The following is an 18,823-nucleotide window of genomic DNA, read 5'->3' on the forward strand; positions in this document are numbered from 1 at the left end:
GCCGTACGGGCCTCTCTGCGGGCAGCGACGTCACGCCTCTATCCTCCTTCTTCTGCAGGACGAGGAAGTTCAACACCGACACAACACATGGCTGCGTGCACGGAGACTACAACACACGCCCGTGCAGGAATGCGAGGTGTAACATCTGTTACTGGACAGATTCACCTCCGCTCCTCCCTGAGAATGTAAAAATCATATGTGATGACTGTCCTCAGTGCAGATTAAGGCCTCTATACCTCAATCTGGGAAAACATGCTTTGGTTAAAACTACATGAAAAACTCCCACATATTCACACAGCACGTGTTATTTAACAGCTGATACAGAGCTGCATTTAACAAAAAAATAAATCTGAAAAGTACTTAATTAAGCAAGGCTGGAAACCAATCAGTGAAATCAGGCAACTGCCCAGGGCCCACACTTCCTCAGTTTTGCTTTACATAATTTGATCAATTCCTTATCCTTTAATTAATAATAGACTGTTCACTGTATGAAATGTCAGAAAATAGTGAAAATGGCAAATTCAAATCGGCTTTGTGAGTGAAACCTGAGACACAGGAGTCATTTATTCACTTATTCTTGAAAATGAGCAGTATCAAAACAGTGCCAACTCAAGGTCCGCCTACTTACTTTTCCCAGGGCTTTCAACCTGGCCACATGATCTTTATCAGAGATGGTGTTTGTAACTGTAGTAGCTGTAATTATTTCATCCATATAGCACATTTAAAACTTATTTTCCATGCTGACATATAGAGTTAAGTATTAATGTTTTACTCTTGGCAAAACCAACACAATTCATGGTCCTCTTACTATAGCTTTTGACTGTATCACATGGTCTTCATCATGGTCAAAAACAGAATTTGGGTTCTGAAATCTTTCAGAGGGTCCATTTATGACGGATGATGATGATATTTTCAATCCTAATATTTCCTTAACTACAGTTTTTATGCAGTTACACAGACTATTATGTACAAAACCTAAATGAATAAATAAACTACACTCTGGTATGAATGTTTTATCTATTTAATTATAGATCCCCATTAGCCACTGTGCTATAACAATGGCTACTCTTCCTGGGGTGCCCTTGAATTCATAAACAATTCTTCAATAACAACAGATACATTAATACACCTCCACACAATGAGTCTCACAATACAGAACACAACAACCAACACAAAACTAACACATACAATAGCTCTATAGAATAATTTCATTTCTTAATAAATGAAAAAAGAAAAACCTTTCCACAATTCAATCCAATAAATCACAAAGAAAAAGACAAATAAAAATAAATAAGTGGGATGAAATATCTCCTTTGTATTTGTAGAGGCTGAATGTACAGTGACATCCGGTTCCCTCAAGCTCCGTCACTGGGTCGAATGTCTTATACAGAGTAATCAGCAGCCATTTTTACTGTCCTTCTGTGTCTTGACTCAGTTTTAGTCTCTTCCGTCTCAGTCCACATTGGTGCTTTGCTCAAAGGCTCTGTGGCAGAGGCAGAAACATTTGGCAATAAACCGAGATGATCCTGATTGCTCTGGTCAATCCTCGCCCCCCCACCCCCCCACGCCGCTTGTCATCATTCATCTACAGTCAGTTTCTGCAACAAACTGACAGCGCGGTGGCACTTCCACTCTTGAACACTTCTCATCGATCAACTGTGGCTCTGACTTCAACTCATTTGAACGTTGCTTCAGTGAAATGCATCAAATTATATTAAAAAAAAACTGGGGTTGGACTTATTATAAAAGGTGTAATACCCTCCGTCTGTTACACGGAGGTTTTCAGTGCTTGGCTTCGTGCTACTTTACAGAAATGTGATGCAAGTCACAGTGAGGTATACAGATTTTTAAATTTAACTTTAAACTCAAACCAACTCAACTAAAAACGAGGAGCAATCGGTTGTGTTGTGTGTGTGTTGATTGTTTTATTAGTCAGCACTGTGGGCAGGATTTTCCAAACCAAAAGCATCAAAGGTCATGACATTAAGTCAACCACAGACGTACCAGATTCACCGTGCTAGGTGATATTTTTGGCACATCCTGTCAGTGTTTTCACGCTACTAGATTTTTTTCCAGAACATGACAGCAAATATCATGATTGCAGATTATCTCATATTTCAGTAGTTTTGAAAATAGAAAAATTCCTTCAGGGTGTAGAATACAGATTCAACTTTGCCATATTCATGTAAAAGAGCTCTAACTTCTCTGTCAGTGCCACCTTATGTTTGCTGCTTCTTTTAATTGCCTGCATTAGTGTCCCTCTCGTTCTCTGTGTCATTTGTCAAGCTGTTCCCTGTCTTCAACTTCTGATGCCAGCCAAATCTTTTTTTTTTTTTTTTCCTGGTTTCTTTTATTCCTCTCGTCCTTCCTCCTTGTTTTGTTTTTCGTCCTTCCTTCACCATCGAGACCCAGTTTGCCTCTCGCCAGCTGTCATTGTGAGGAAGAATCTGTCCCCAGCTGACTCGCCTCTTTCACTCTGTGTGAACTTGTCTGACCTGCTGCCGTGAAGGGCCTCGTACGGCCCGGGGGCGTGTGCGGTTACATTGGCCGAAGAGTGAGTGATGGGAGGACTGGGCCGGTTAATGTTGCTGCTGGTGTTGGTAATATAATACTGAACTGTGCACAGCTCATATGTGAGAAAATCAATACATAGTGAAGGATTTGTCCCTGAGGAATGTGGACGGTCTCCGCTGTAAACCTATACATCATATCCCTATCTGTTTATTGAAACACATTTTAAGGGAATATTTGAGCACCAAATTTTACACAAAGCACTTTGTCTTTCACGGTGTCTGTGCGTTACCTCACCGCTGGTCATTTCTTCGGTTTTATTCACAACGTCTTGTTTTTCTTTTTACAAATACAAAACTGCTGTTTGTAGTATTTTATTGTCTTTGAGGGTAATTTGAAACACATTACAACAGTTGCGCACAGCCCAGTGAGGGACCAAGCTAGCCACCGTGGCTAGCTTCCTGTCTGGGCTCACGGCCCGGTGAGGGGATCAAGCTAGCTGCGAATTAATTGAATTATTTCATTATAAAACTGCAAAATAACAAGTGGGGCTGGCTAGCTATCATTAGCATCTAGCATTAGATAGCAAATGACAAGTGGGGGGGGGGTGCTTGTTAGCATTAGCATTAGCAGCTAGTATTAGCATTAGCAGCTATCTTATTTGCATTGTTCATTGATGAATTCATTTAACAATTTCATTATAAGATTGCAAAATAACAAGTGGGGGGGGGAACTAGCTAGCATCAGCATTAGCAGCTGGCATTAGATTGCAAATAACAATGCGGGGTCTAGGTAGTATTAGCAGCTAGCCTTAGCATTAGCAGCTAGCTTGCTGACATTGTTCATTGATGAATGAATGAATTTCATTATAAGATTGCAAAATAACAAAATGTAAAAAGAAAAACTTTCTAAATGTACTGTATGTCTAACTGACTGATTTGTCCAACAGCCATCTCTAGTATTGTTTCCCACCAGGCAGTTTCTCTAGGATGAGGTATAATTCAGGCAGAGTTTATGTTGTTTCAGCTGCTTTTACACCTCTGTTGTGTGTGTATTAAATTCACTCACTAATATTGACAATAACATTTGAAACCTTTCTCTGTGTCTCATCCAGGACATATGGAGACACAGGCGACACCTCAGCTGCATTCAGGACCCACCAGGTGTGCAGCTGTACACAGAGACTGGTAGACTGACAAAGGGCAGGGTCAGCCTACTGGTTTCCACCTTAACCAGTTCATCACAGGTATATACGTGTGTCTCATAGCTTGTGATTAAGTATATTGTGTATTATCATTTCATGCAAACATAAAATTGCCAGTGCCAAATACTTCCAAGCTCCTGGCAACACCTGCCAGACAGAGCAGGAGGAAGAGCGAGTTGTCTTCCCTCCCAGATACCAGGAGAGGCAGCCAAGGTGACAGTTCAAGGCAGCGACGGGGAAGAACGCCTCCTGTCCTGGGAAGGAGAATCTCCAGAGGTGATTTTTACTTCAAATATCACTGTTTCCTCTAATGAATATCAGATCTATATTAACACACACTGCTCTCTGATTATCTTTCAGCTGTCTTCTTGGACTGAACTCAGGTCCTGCAAACTGGGCCAGTGTTAGCCACCTGGTGGAGGCCATGTTCAGCCAGCTCTGCCTTCTTCAGCCAGTGGCCGCGTGGTCCAGAGGAACCATGAGGACTTGGTGGTCCTTCATCCTCAAAGACTACATGGCCATTAGAAGGCAACATACATTTGCACTTTGCACAAATAGGACAATGAAATTAGGCAATACTCCTGGTATTTTTCATTATACAGCGTGAACAGCTGTAGAAGAATTATACTTCATGCACGGACCGTTGATGGTTGTGAGCTTGTTCGTCATTAGCCGACGCTGCCTAAACGCTGTTAACGCTTTGCGTGTGTTATTGTCCCACTGAATGAAGACGTGCAATTCAATTCAGCGCACCAAAGCGTCAGTTTGATGATAATAAGGTAGAATATGTACAACATGAATAAAATATATAGGTGAAGCAGCAGAGACTTTTAAGAAATGCAATAAAATAGAAATACAAGATCCCAAAACGTCAATGATTTGAAGGCAAACCAATGAATTTACTAATCTGTTTTTAGTTTCATGACAAGCTTTTTTACCACATTTTATTAGAAATATAAACAAACCAAAGTATTTTGCACGAGGAGACTATTGCTTCTTAAAGAAACCAACATTATATGTGTCCTCAGTTGCATTGAGGTACATCACACACTCTAATATAGTGATGAATCCTCTGTGAAAGAGGAATATATGCAGGGATGAGAAGAAAAAGTGAAATATAAAATGTATAAATATATAAATAAAATCAATTAAAAAAAATATCTGCATCCCTCAAAATAAGAGAATAACAGGCAAAAGAGCAAAAAGAAATCACTAGAAAAAAATCACCCACAATAAGATGCGATTAAAAAAGTTTAACAAACCTAACTAACTAACTAACTAAGACTAAGTCTGTCTGAAGAAAGTGAAAAAGCTTCACTACAACAACATTACAGACGTTTAAAAGCTTCCTGTAGGACACAGCAGATACTCTAAAGCTGGTGTAGGAGATGTACTACCATCCTCAGGGTCTCATCAGAGGTTGTTAGAGGTCGCTTGTTACCAGATTATAAATCAGTCAGTTGCCAAGCTTCACTCTAACCTTTGGTCTACTGCCACCCACATATGAAATTTTACTTTATGGGCCAATTTGTGTTGACAGGAGGAAGCTCTTCTTTCTCCGAGGGGATTTCTTGGTGGGTATTTTGACAGAAGCACTTGAGATTTTCCACTCAGGTAAAGACCGAGTAAACAGACGCGGCTCTGAAGTGCCAACCAAGGAGAGGGAGGCAACGTGGGCCACTTAACAAATCTTCCTATATCCAGGGGTGTAGTGCCGTTTGTTCGAGTACCTGAGCACACCTACATGTACGTTTTTCTGTTTTATTTTCTAAGGTTGTGTTACCAAGTTTACGTACATAAGTCAACTATAACGGATTTAGTTCAGTATTTCAGTGATTTCTGATTTCCCTCACTTCAATGGTGTTGAGGCTGTAAATAATAAGAGAAGAGAAGAAGAGAAGATGAGGGGGATATCAGATAAACAACAAGTAAATACAATTGATAATAAAAATAACAATAAATAAAGCGAATATAGCAAATAAAGAAGCGGTAGTGTCGGTATTTCTTGACATTGAGAAAGCGTGTGATGAGCTGTTTAACACTCTATGTGACGCTGGGATTAGAGGAAGAATGAGACTTAATAATTTAAGAGTGGCTGTGTTGAGAAAGGTGAGATCGACACCTGGATGTAACTGATGAACTTAATCAACTTTGTCAAGCAACTGTTGTTCTTTTGTTTGCCTGATGGAACATAAAGCAAAACACTCTGGAAGTGCTTTCAGAGAACAACCATTCAGCAAGAAGAAGAAGAAGAAGGGGAAGCTCAAACTCAAGAAGAAGCTCAAGAACCTCATGCTAAAGGAGAGGAGCTCAAGAAGAAGAAGCTCAAACTCAAGAACCTCATGCTGAAGAAGATAAGCTCAAAAAGCTCAAGAAGAAGAAGCTAAACTTCAAGCAGCTAATGTTAAAGAAGAAGCTCAAGCTCAAGACAAGAACTAGCAGCACATTAAATGTAAGAAGAAGAAGAAGAAGCTCAACTTCAAAAAGCACAAGAAGAAGAAGGAACTCAAACTGAAAAACCACACGTTCAAGTGGCTCAGGAGGAAACAGAAGAAGTTCAAGCTCAAGAAGTAGAACAAGTAGCTTAAGCTCAAGAAGAAGAAGCTCAAGAGGCTTTATATATTTACATATGTTCCTAATAAAAGAGGTCAGGTAACACTTTACAGGAAGTGGAAAGGTAATGACAGTAACATTTCATCGTACCTACTTTGTCTTCATTTAGAATCTGGAAAATATTTACATATTTCATCCAAATATTACAGAGCAGGCTCCACTTTACAGGCCATGTGGCAGCAGTTACATTATTCTTATTACTGTGCTCTTATTTATGTTGAAACTACACGTTTCAAACAAGCAGCACACACTACACTTTACAGGCAGTGGAAATAATTACGGGTAAACTACGGTGACATTTCCACCACTTCGCCACATCGATCATTTGCTTCTCACTCCTCGTTTCATTATTAGACAGTAAAAACCATGGAAATTACAAATACGTGGTCTTACCTGATAACAGCCTGTCTTTACAACGCAATAAGGAACTAACAAACTAACAAAGTATTATGTTAACCTCTATGGTAGGTTGTACAGAAAAACAACCCACCTGTCTTAGCCTGTATGTGGAATATACTTCTTATTATAATATATAATAATGACCAACCCTCTTTATTCTGCTTTTACTTTACTTCACTAATTATACTACAAATTGTCATTGTACTGATTTTTCTTGACTGTTATTTTCTTGACATTTTCCTCACATTACCACATAATTAACAGCCTGTAAATTAAAGGTTTTTTACATCATTAATAAGTGCCTCCACAAGTAGGGACTTAATCTCTTATTCTGTCCTCACGTTGGTTAATTTCCATTTCCAACAAGTGTATAATATCTGCTGCACAAACACAGAGAGGCAGCTGAATTAAACCAGACAAAGGTTTTCAGTTTTTCACATTGTAATATTAATATTTTGACCCCCACACAGCCAGGCTATCACTTCCTTGTACAAAATCAATTTGTCCACTGTGGTCACATTATTTCAGATACCAGGAATCTGCCCATAATGTTTTATAGGAAGTTAATATTAGCGGAGGCAGTAATGAGGCCGGATAATAAATTAGTTTTGGAGCAGCTGGGAATGCGGGTTTCAAAGGGAAGGTGATTTTTTTTTTTAAACTGAATAAAAATGTTTTAGCTTTTTCGCTTCAAAGACATTATGATAAATGTTCCAATCTGAGTTTCATGGAATTTCTGTGAGTTGGAAGATGCTGCAGTAATTTTTTTTTTTTGCGTTGCCAAGATAAAGTTTTGCCCGTAGAAAGCTGTGATTTTGGCAGAGCGAAGAAGCCGGTTTGGTTGGTGGAAGTCCAGATATCTGTAACTGTGTCCTCCGTGCAGTGAGGGCAGCAGGCAGACGCCGTGGTTGGTCCAGACTCGCGTCAAACAGAATTAGCGAATGAATCTTAATGTTGTGTTTTAACCTGTGGAGTAACTTTAAAAAAAACAAACAAAAAAAAACATTAACATGTAAAAGCATCTGACCTCAGAGTGACCTCGATGACACCAGTAAAATCCTTGTGCTGTATCCATGCAAATCAAAACGCAGTGAATGTGCAGGAATGGCTGACACGCTTTGCATGGATTATGTGGGCCCGCCGAGGTTTTACCCACACAGATGTGACTTTGATTGACATTTGGAAAATCAGATAAGACCCGCAAGTATTTCCATATACACTCAACTTTTATTCTTCTTTCTCTGAAGTTTACATTCACTAACAGTTAATGGAAGAAAGTATGTGCATTTATTGAGCTGAGGTACTTACATTTCATATTACTACAGTGTATACTTCTATATTGATATACAAAAACATACGATAACAATCCAACAATATATAAAATAGTAAATGTTAAACAGTTAAATAATCCAATTAAAATCCAATGAAACACTCGCAGGAGCTGTTTTTCTACATTATAAATACTTTTGCTTTTGTTTTTTAAGTACATTTTGCTGATATGCAACACTATCACTTTTCATGTACTTTTGAGGATTTCTATATTGCAATATTACTTTTACTCAAGTAAAGAATCTGAATATTCACAGTCAGTGGAAGAAACTTAAGTACATTTATTCAAGTACTATACTTGGGAGTTAGGTATTTCCATTTCACATTATTACAGTATATAAGTTATATATTGATATACAGTACAATATGATGCACTGTCACAGATTAAACAATCCAACAATATATAAAATAGTTAATGTAAACAGTTAAATAATCCAATAATGATCCAATAAAATAATATATATTAGTAAAACACTCACAGGAGCTTCTTTTCTACATTATGAAGACTTTTATTTTTGTTTTTTAGGTACATTTTGCTGATAAAGACGACATCCTTTTACCAAAGAGACATTTTCATTGCAACACTATCACTTTTCACGTGCTTTTGAGGATTTTTATATCGCAATATTAAAACTTTTACTCAAGTAAAGACTCAGAATATTTTCTCCACCACTGAAATGTAGACATTGGATTTTGCAGATGCAAGCTGAGGCCTGCAGCGCCCTCTGTTGGGCATCACACAAAGTAGCAGTCAGAGGTTTCACAGCGGGTGAAGAATCTGCATGTTAGTTCATTCTGCACAGTGAAGCTCAAACATCCAAGTGCAGAAACAATAAGCAAAACACATTTCTGAGTGGAAGGAGTCTCTATTGTCATTGTTGTTGTTGTTTTTCTTATGACAATCCCAATGAGCCGTTTGCTTAATAAAGATTGAATGAATGAATGAATGAATATATTGATTAACATTTTTCTTGCAACTGAGAGGCACTAAAAACCAGAGTCAAATTCCTTGCATGTGTAAACGGATTCTGCCAATAAAGTTGATTCTGATTCTGAAAATGGTTGTTGTTCATGTTGATTGATTCATAATTTAATCTAATTTAATTTTTATCAACTAATGTTTCAAAGGTAAAGAATGACATGAGCAAGTTGAATATGTGCAATTCCATGCATCCTGATGAAGATCATGTGATACGATCCAAAGCTCCAGAACAGCCACTAATGGACCTTGTGAAGAGATTGTTTTTGTTAAATTCTTTCTTTGTGATTTCCTGATTTAATACAGAGCCAAACCGCCTGTTATATCCTGATGCAACACAGAAGAATATGAGGTTTAAGGCTGCTTAATATCACTCGACATCTTCTAATCACACAAGAGACAAAAACCTATTTGAGAGCCATAAAGGCATCTAACAGGCTCTAAACGAGGGGCTGAAATGTTTAGCAATATTTTTTGACAAAGTAATCTGTCTAATTAAGATATTATCCCCGCCAATCAGGAAGACGACAGAGAGATTTGGACAGAAAGCCCCCGTGAAGAGATCAACCCGGAGCTTAGGGCCTCATCAAAAAGAGATTCCTCAGATACTCCTCGTCTATTCTGGTAGCCGAGCTGTCAATCATCCCCTCATCAGCCTCACAGATTCATATCGGGATCCTGACACCGACAGCTGTTACATAACCACAGCTAATCCACATGTAAGATGGAGCGCTGTGATTGAACACACATAAACACACACTCTGAGTAGACAATAAGAGCCAGCAGCTGCCACACACACACACACACAGACAGACACACACACACACACACACACTCACTTTCCGTGGAGCCAAGAGAAACAGATAGACGAGGCCCGAGATGGATTCAGTTCAAGCACCAGAGTGCAAATGGCCTACTTAGAGTTTAAACTGGGCAATTAGAAACCTAATCAGGGCTCACTGTCTCACCCCTGATGAATGTAATGAAATGCTCGTGTCCTCGTAGGTGACTCTCACACCGACACTCGCAGGGTCCAAAACAGCTGTGACCGCCTGTAAATACACCTTACATCGGAAAAACGTGCTGACAGAAAATAATTCGGCACACAACTCATGAACCGTCTAAAATAGAGGAAATCCAGACGAACCGATTCAACTTTTACACTTTAAACAACTTTTTTTTTTTTGGACCAGATAATCTATTTTCATTGATACTAATTGATTGATATAATAATAATTTATAATTTTAGGATGGTAGAATACAACTTTATTGAATCTTTGGCTCACCAAGAACAAGTGACTCAAACACTTAAATAACAGTATAAAATACACACAATACCTAAACCAAAGCAACAGAGATGACATCAAATACCTGATTACCTCTGATTTATTTATTTATTTATTCGTTTATTCAACAGAGAAAATCGTAAGGAGAATGAGAATCTGGGTTTGACGCTGATCGCTGGTTAAACTTTTAAATTCAAGTTCAATGCAACAGATTCAGGATTTAAAAAAAAAACAAACAACACTTTAAATCCATGTAATTAGCATTTATAAGTAATTATATATAAACTTTTATACACTAACATAGTTGTAGGTAGATGTATTTTAAGTCTTTATTAAAGTATTTGTCAACAGCTATGACTCCACCTATGGACACCAGATGCTGCTGTATAGACAGGTAATGAATAGCAATATAGTAAAAACAGTTATAATTAAATAAAATAATTATAATAATTATTTAATTGTATAATAATTATATAAATTATATGTCTTCATAGGAGAAGTTGACAAATAAAAAGAGGCTTAAAATGTCTTTATAGCTCCTTACAATGACATTAAAGTCTGTTATGAACCATTTCTTTATTTATTGTTATGTATTTTTATTATTATATTTATTATACAGTAATACATGTTAAATACAGGGAGTTAAAGTGTTGATTCAACTGTATGGAGGATGCCGTTATAAACTCCTAGACGCCTGTGTCAGTATAACGCAGTATGATTGTATATCCTCCTGCTGGTGAGCAGCAGCTGTTACTGGGCAGTGAATACTGGTGATACTGGGATTTATGTAAATCCAAATATTTAGACTGTGCGGAGGAGATCAGGTATCTGCTGGAGATGAGGTTCCATAATGAGTTTTTATCTGGACTGAACGAGCTCCAACGTTTCAGGTCGGAAGCAGCTTTCTGATACTAAAGTATATCAGGTTTCTTTTTAATTTTGAAATCGATCAACCAGGGGCTGAGGAGTGAAAAACATTCTACTGCATCTGTGGTAATTACAAGTGCACAGTGGCACATACATTAACACAGGTATATACAGGTGTTCAGATAGCTGTTATGCAAAGCAACGTCTGCACAGAAGCTGGTGGAGTTCGTTTAAATTGTGAAATGCAGATCAGCCCCGTGTTTCATTGTGTTACGGTAGGTGAGTGTTATCCTCACTAAACAGCACGGCGACATTAATTCAGTGCCAAGAGCCATGTAGCCCACACAGCAGCACACTCCCAGCCTGCTGCACAGTCTGCTGCGTTCAGGTGCAGTCAGTCACTCCGCGATCGTCTCATGACCCCTCAGAATCATCTTGAGTAGCTACAACAGTATAATTCTGCTATTATAATCTAATTAATGTCATATGTATTATTAAATCAGTCACGGGGGGAGTATTTTTCTGCTGAACAATTGCTTTTACTGTGGACACTTTAAGTACACTTTGTTGCTTATAAGTCTATACTGTTAAATGCAGAACAAGTAGTTTTACTTTGCAGTATTCGTATTTTTACTTAAGTAAATAATCTGAATATTTCTTTCACCACTTGTTTGACATATCAGCTCAAATGTTTCATTTCTTGATTATAAATTAGTTTGTTTTATGAATTTGGTCAAAATAACAATTACAGCACAACAAAACTGAGCACACCCCTGGTCAAGATCACTAAAATGTTAAGCTAAGGAAGAATGGAGCCAATTAATTTGAACAATAGAAATGACCAATTCAACTATATTAAAGGACGAGCCACAACAAAAGTCGGTGCAGCTTTCCTTCTATTGAATATATCAACATTTTGTTTGTCCGCCTTTAGTTTTGATGACAGATTGAATCGTCCTCTGCACAGATCTGAGGAGAAACCTTTTCTTCAGGTATTCAGGTAGGTTCAGGTATCTCCTCACCGCGTGGAGCCGTGTTACATTAAACACAAAAAGGAGGAAAAAAAAGCTGTGCTGTTTGTTTTATAACCCATGTTCATCCAATTAGTCTTAATTGGAGACCACAGGTGTAATCAAATTTGTTGCAGTGATCACAGGTGTACTAATTTCTTTGTTGCATTGAGGTTACACTTTGTATTTTCAAAATCTAACTGAACCATTTCACATTTAAATTATGTTACACTCAGATTTGTTGAATACTGTGAATCATACTTAAACAGTTTTACAAAATAAGTCAGTAAAAACTCTACTCTTGTTTTACATCATTCATGTGTAGGCTAAAGAAAACTCTCGATTCCCTTGTTTCCGACAGCGCCTGAATGCGGCACGTCTCCCGCGGCCTGTGGACGTTTCGGCCGCGAACACGGCGCAACACTTGTGGTGAACAGCTGGCGAAGAGCGGCGTGTTTTTCTTTGCGGGCTCAGTAATGCGGTGTTGGTTTACCGGCTCTGGGGATGTGGGCTCGCTCTTTGTAACGCTTAACCACAGACTTAGTGCTCTTTGTCCGATTTATATTTTAATTATCTGCTAAACTGCAGCTGAGGGCCATGTGGGAAAGAGCCGGGGACTGACCCCGGCAGCTGCCAATCACCCAGCAAGGAGGTGGACTCAGGAAGAAATATTCATGTGCCTCACGGACACATTACTTTTCATATTTACAATACAATCAATACAATATTAAAGATTTTAAAGGCACAAATAACAATAATTTAACAGAAATAGGTGATGCAGTTGTCAACAACATCCTATAAATAAAGTTTTGTTTTCTAAAAAAATATATGAGATTAATGTAATTGTAAATAAGTTTGTGTTTGACGCCATCTGTTGGTGGTGAAATCACTCCTGAAACAGACTTAAAGTGGCAGGGTGCATGTTGTCCAAGTCAAATATCTACATTTTCTTGCCACTTAATTAAATCATATTAAATCATATAAAATAAAATGTTTATATTGTTACTTTTTTCTTTTGGTTTCTCTTCTAAATGTTTGAAAAAGTGAGTAATCCACATTTTTCTCCCATTTAAAAAAATAAATCCTCCTCATTTCCTTTTTGGTAATCTTACATAACATAGATGATAAAGTGTTTTTGGAATAAAGCAGAATACTATATTAAATAAAAATACATGTAGCTAATTAAAAAAAGAAGAAGTGGAAAGCTAACGAGTCAATTCTGGGTCGTAGTTATGGGTGGATCCTTCTGACTGGTGATTTGATCAATCTCAAATCCAAATATATTAAAATGTGTCTTTTCTGTTATTATTTTTCATAGAATTACAACCTCCAGAGTTATTTAATAATAATTAAAGCTTAAAGATTAAAAAGTAGAAAACGAGACCAATTAAAGCCAAGAATCCCACTGTGGCTGTGACATATTTTCTTTTTTAGTAATTGTATTTAGCTTATTTTATTACGTCTTGTAGTGTCTGCTCCTGTAACCATCTTGCTGCCACGTACCAACCCTGAAAAACTGAACATAAATTCTACCTACAGTGACACTTAATACGTCTCTGCCCCTAAAGACGACCAACAATCGTCTCAGTGGCAGCAAACAGAGATCAAAATGGGCGAAAACAAAGACGATAATACGTGGAAATCTCAGTCTGCAGCTCACAGAGGAAGCCCTCTCCTGCTGTCTGCTCGTCTGTGGTGAATATTAAGTGACGGCCGGATGATTTGTCCTTGTGTTTGTCCTCCTCTGATACTTCCTCTCTGGGCGTCACATCCCCCATGAAGAGGCTAATCTGCTCCCAGCGGGGCTCCTCCCAATGAAGAGCTGAGAAAAAAACACTCAGACATACGAGTCTATTGTCCCCCAGAGTCAATACAAGCCAGTCAGCAGCGAGAAACCACTTCTCACAATCCGATGTATTCATCAGTTCCACATGCACTGAGATTTTTTTTAGGACTAATATTTAAGATGGCCGAGTTCTTGTGCTGATATTTTGTGCTGTTTTTACAACAATAGTACTGTAACTTCATTTGTGTGACAGGGAAAGTGACGGCAAACTAACCATAAACTAATCTACTAATGAATTGAATAATAATACGTTTTTTCACGTTGAATTTGCAGTAATAAGAATGACATTACCGCAGTTATACAAAACACCCCGAGAATATGTTGCTGGATTTGACCTTTTCATGCCAGAAAAAGACAGAAAATGTTAAATTCTGTTCAGATCGGAGACGTGAAAATGATCTGAAATCTTATTCAAACTATTTAAACTCTTACAGTTGAAACTCACTTCTTAGTTTTAACACATTTTTTTTTTTTTTGGAGATAAAAAGTCCAAAAACAACAGTTAGAAAAGGCCTCGCCTTTACGACCTGTGTTTTGTTTGACGGCATCACAATCATCATGAGAATATTTTACCAACTTTGACCATTTCATGCCTGAAAAAAAATCCTCTCAAAATACACAAAGATTTATATTCTGTGGAGGCCGGAGAAGCAAAACTGTCTGAACGTCGATCAAGAAAAAATGAGAGTTGAAGATGCAATTTCAACCCTTTCTCCCGGTAATTACTTTTATACACAACTAAAGTGAAACAGCTAATACATAGATAGAGGATAAAAGACTGATGTCAGTATCAGCCTCAATAGCCCAGAATGCAATGCAGAGACAAGACAGGTAAAGTAACACTAAGGAAGTCAATTACAACACTTGATCACAAAATAACAGCTGAAATCTATATTTTGCATGTACACAAGGTCTATTTTATTTTATTTTTTCCACTTTTAAACAGCTATCAGTGTGAATTTTGAAGACATTTTCTTACTTTTCTGTTTGTCTTTTACAAAGGAAAAAGGAGAGGACAAATGCAGAAAGGTGAGAAAATGTAATATGCTAAATATATGCAGAAATATAGAAACTTAATAGCATCAAAAGACACAATAAAGGTTTGCATCTGCAGCTATTCTGGATTTAACCTTCATGAGAAACTAACCCAGGCCTTGTTCCCCAGTAAACTGAATCTGAAGACTGTGTTCGATCAGGTGAGTCTTTGGTCACCAACGCGTCCAACAAGATGACTTCTTTTTTTTTTTATTACAAACAGCTTCATAAACAGAATGAGAAGGAGAGCTTGTAGAGAGCGAACAGCCTCCCTGCAGTCTTTAAGGGATTGAGCTAATACAGTGGAACAAAAGAGAGAAGCAGATCTAAAGTGGAGCGAGCAGGGTGACTGTTTGATGTCCCCGGGGAACGCAGAAATCATGTAAGCCCCCTGTAATTTACTGTTTGGGGTTGCCTGGGTAGGGTTAATTCCCATGAGGACCTTCTCCCAGTGGTTTTTTTATAAAGTCGGGATTTGTAAAGCTGCTCTCGTTGACCCCCTGCAGGTCATGAGGGCAGAGGAGCGACGTGACCCTCCTCGGGACAAGACTACGAGTTTGTGCGTGAGATAAATGTCTGGAGAAGAGTGGGGGACTTTTAGAAACACTTCACACATGGAGGACGACAGTTCTTTTAACATTTGTAAAGGAAAATCTGGTTCATTTTAAGCGAGTGAATGTGTCTTTTATGGATCTCTGATCAATGTAACAGGAGAAATTCACCTGGGAGATATTAAAAGTGCATAAAAGCTCCATCTAGGAGGTCTTAGGAATATACAGAAGAAGAGCTGGGAAGTTAGAGTCAGAGCAGAGAACAGCTGTGGTTCTGTCAGAGCTGTTTGATGGACAGGTGATCTGTGCAAAGCTAAAACACCACAATAATAAAAGTTTTGGCACATGAACTACTTTAACTGAACACTGCTTTTGCATTCAAGACTTGTGTTGAACTTGCTTGTTTCATCTTTATTTATATTTCTTTTTTTCTTGTTTGTCGTCATGCAGCAAAACACCAAAGCAAATTCCTTGTATGTTGAAAACCTACTTGGCAATAAACCAGATTCTGATTCTGATATGATATAAATGCAGTTGAATAAGGATCCGTCTACATATTACCTCATATACGCAGCTTTTCATCTTCCCATGATCCTTCACGACAGGCCCGTCTGTCCTCCATCCAGTCCCGTCCCGTCCCGTCCCGTCCCCTCGACTTTGAGGCCGTCCAAACGTGCCCGAGGAGTCACAGCGGGTCTTAACTGTCACGGTCAACTCCTGGCTGCTGCAGGAGAAAGAGAAGGTCAGGATTACAGAGGGGCTGTTTGCTCTCCGAGGCCCCCGCTAACCTTCAACCTGCCCTTCCACACTGACACACTGACCGCTGCTATTGACGCCGTCATGAGGCGCCACAGCGCCCTGAACAATGTCAAATCCCCCTTTATATTCATTGTGATACAGTGTTATGATCTCAAGAGAAGTTTATTTGTGACATTAGCATCAGCAAACAGCAGCATTTGGTCAAATTCAACCTCATCTATTGCACTTTTTCCACAATGAAGACGTTCAGCGTAACAGATGTAAAGTTCATGACCCACTGGCTGAATCTCAGGATGTAGATATGTTTATATACAACAAAGAAATCTTCTTTAAACTGTCGACTTTTCAGCACCTAAAAAAGATTTGTGACCACCGTATATTTTTCATTTTAACCAGCAGCAGTTATGAAGCGCTTTTCCAGGATATAATATAAACTCCTAATTAAATGTAAGAGAGAAAACATGATTTCAAAAGAGATAAAAATATGAAAACAACTAAAGCTCAGTTTTCTGACCTAGCTGATTTTAATACTGTTCTGCCTTTTACTCACAGTAACATATTTTTATTACTTACTTTATGTGTTTCAGTGTATTTTTTTATGTTTATAAAAATCAGGTAAATAAAGTGTAAAGTTCTGTCTCTATTCCCATACAACACTAGAAAAACATAGAACCAACACTTCAGATATTTGCATCCAACCCTAAATCACACTGTCACAGTTAGTTAGCAGGAAGAGTAAAAGAAAAGTGTGTATTACTTTTATTTTGAAAACCTACCGTAGCTGATAATCAAGGTGAAAGAAAAGTAGGAGACATGTTTAAATCTCCTACTTGTAAATCTAAAATCCCTATTTTGTATGAATGTTAAATTATTATTTTTCCAGCAGTCAACATCTGAAATAATATATTTAATATTAATATAAAGCTTGTTCACTGTCAATATCTGATTGTTTTTAACTGGTTCCAGATTATAGTTGTCTTTAATAGCTGCACCTGTAGCTGATTCTGTTTATTTTTATGTGTCCAATTGATGAGAATACACATGTACACATACTGAAAAAGAGTAATTTTTCTCAGTGAGGTTGTTCTCCAGACGAATCGTGGCATTATTAGAATATGTATAAATGTATAGAGCGCTAGAGTGGTTATAAATATTTCTAAAAAATGTGATTTGTTGACAAAGTGAAACCTGTGAGCTTACAAGGACGTAATTGGCCGTGCAGGATCCAGTCGGGGTCTTAATGCTGCTGAAATGACGACAGAAATGATGTGTGATGGTTGAGCAGACATAAACAGCACTAATCTGCTGCTGAGATGGACTCTAATCTGAATTTCAACAGTGGCCAGTGTCAAAGCCAAAGGCGTTTGTCCGTGTGCATGCATTGACAGGATCTCTGAGGTTATTTGTCAACACCACTCGTATAGCTTTGGTAATCTCCCCTCCTGGTCTATATAGACTGATTGATAATTGATCCCTGTTCAAACAGGCTCTCATTGGGCCACAGTTGCCTTTGAATGCCAAACGAGTCATCCGGCCTCGTCCTCTCACAGCAGCCTAATCCGATAAACGAATGGGAATGAGTGTCGTCCTCTGCTGATGTCAACCTTTCACTCTGCCATTTATCTCAGATTGTTTACTGATGAGGCCCCTCGCAATGGACAGGGTCACTCACTGAAGCCTGCTGCTTCTGTCCAAAGAAGAAAAACTGGAAAAACACAACAACCTGAGCAACAACAGCTGCAGCTAATAATGAAGTAATTTGGTTTCATTACTAGTTCACTATATAAATATATATATATATAAATGAGCATGAAATTATATGTTTTAACCACTTAACTACAAATCAATGTTTTAGATTTTTACACCACTTTGGTCCAGTAAGAAATATCTCAACAACTACTGGATGAATTGTCATGAAATTTGGTCCAGACACTCAGACAGACTCCCAGAGGATGAATCTAAATTATTTTAGTAATCCTCTGACTTTTCCTCTAATGCTTTGTCATGAAAGTTGGTTCAGAAATTCATATTCCTTCCCAGGGATGAATTGTACAAACTTTAGTGATCCCCTGTGCTCATTAGGAAAAGTTAGCATGCTAACAAGCTAATCTAAGGTGGTGAACATAGCAAACATTATGCTACAGTTGTCAATGTGAGCATGTTAGCATGCTACGCTAGCGTGGCTGTGGACTCGGCATGATGCTCACTGTGACAGATTTGATCTAAAGCAGGTTTAAAATCACTATAATTGAAATCCAAAGCTGTATAGAAACAATGGATAGAGAAAAGGAGAAAACAGTCTCACCACAACATCCATTTAGTAGCTGTTCTGGAGCTTTCTATCACAATATATAATGTAACTGGAACCAAAGGGACAATTTGTAAGTTGCTGCTGACAACAAACTGCCCCAAACTCCAAACAGCAAACAGACAC

The sequence above is a fragment of the Seriola dumerili genome, unplaced genomic scaffold (assembly GCF_002260705.1).
Source record: "Seriola dumerili isolate Sdu_G_001 unplaced genomic scaffold, Sdu_1.0 BDQW01000149.1, whole genome shotgun sequence".
In the NCBI taxonomy this organism is placed as follows: Eukaryota; Metazoa; Chordata; class Actinopteri; order Carangiformes; family Carangidae; genus Seriola; species Seriola dumerili.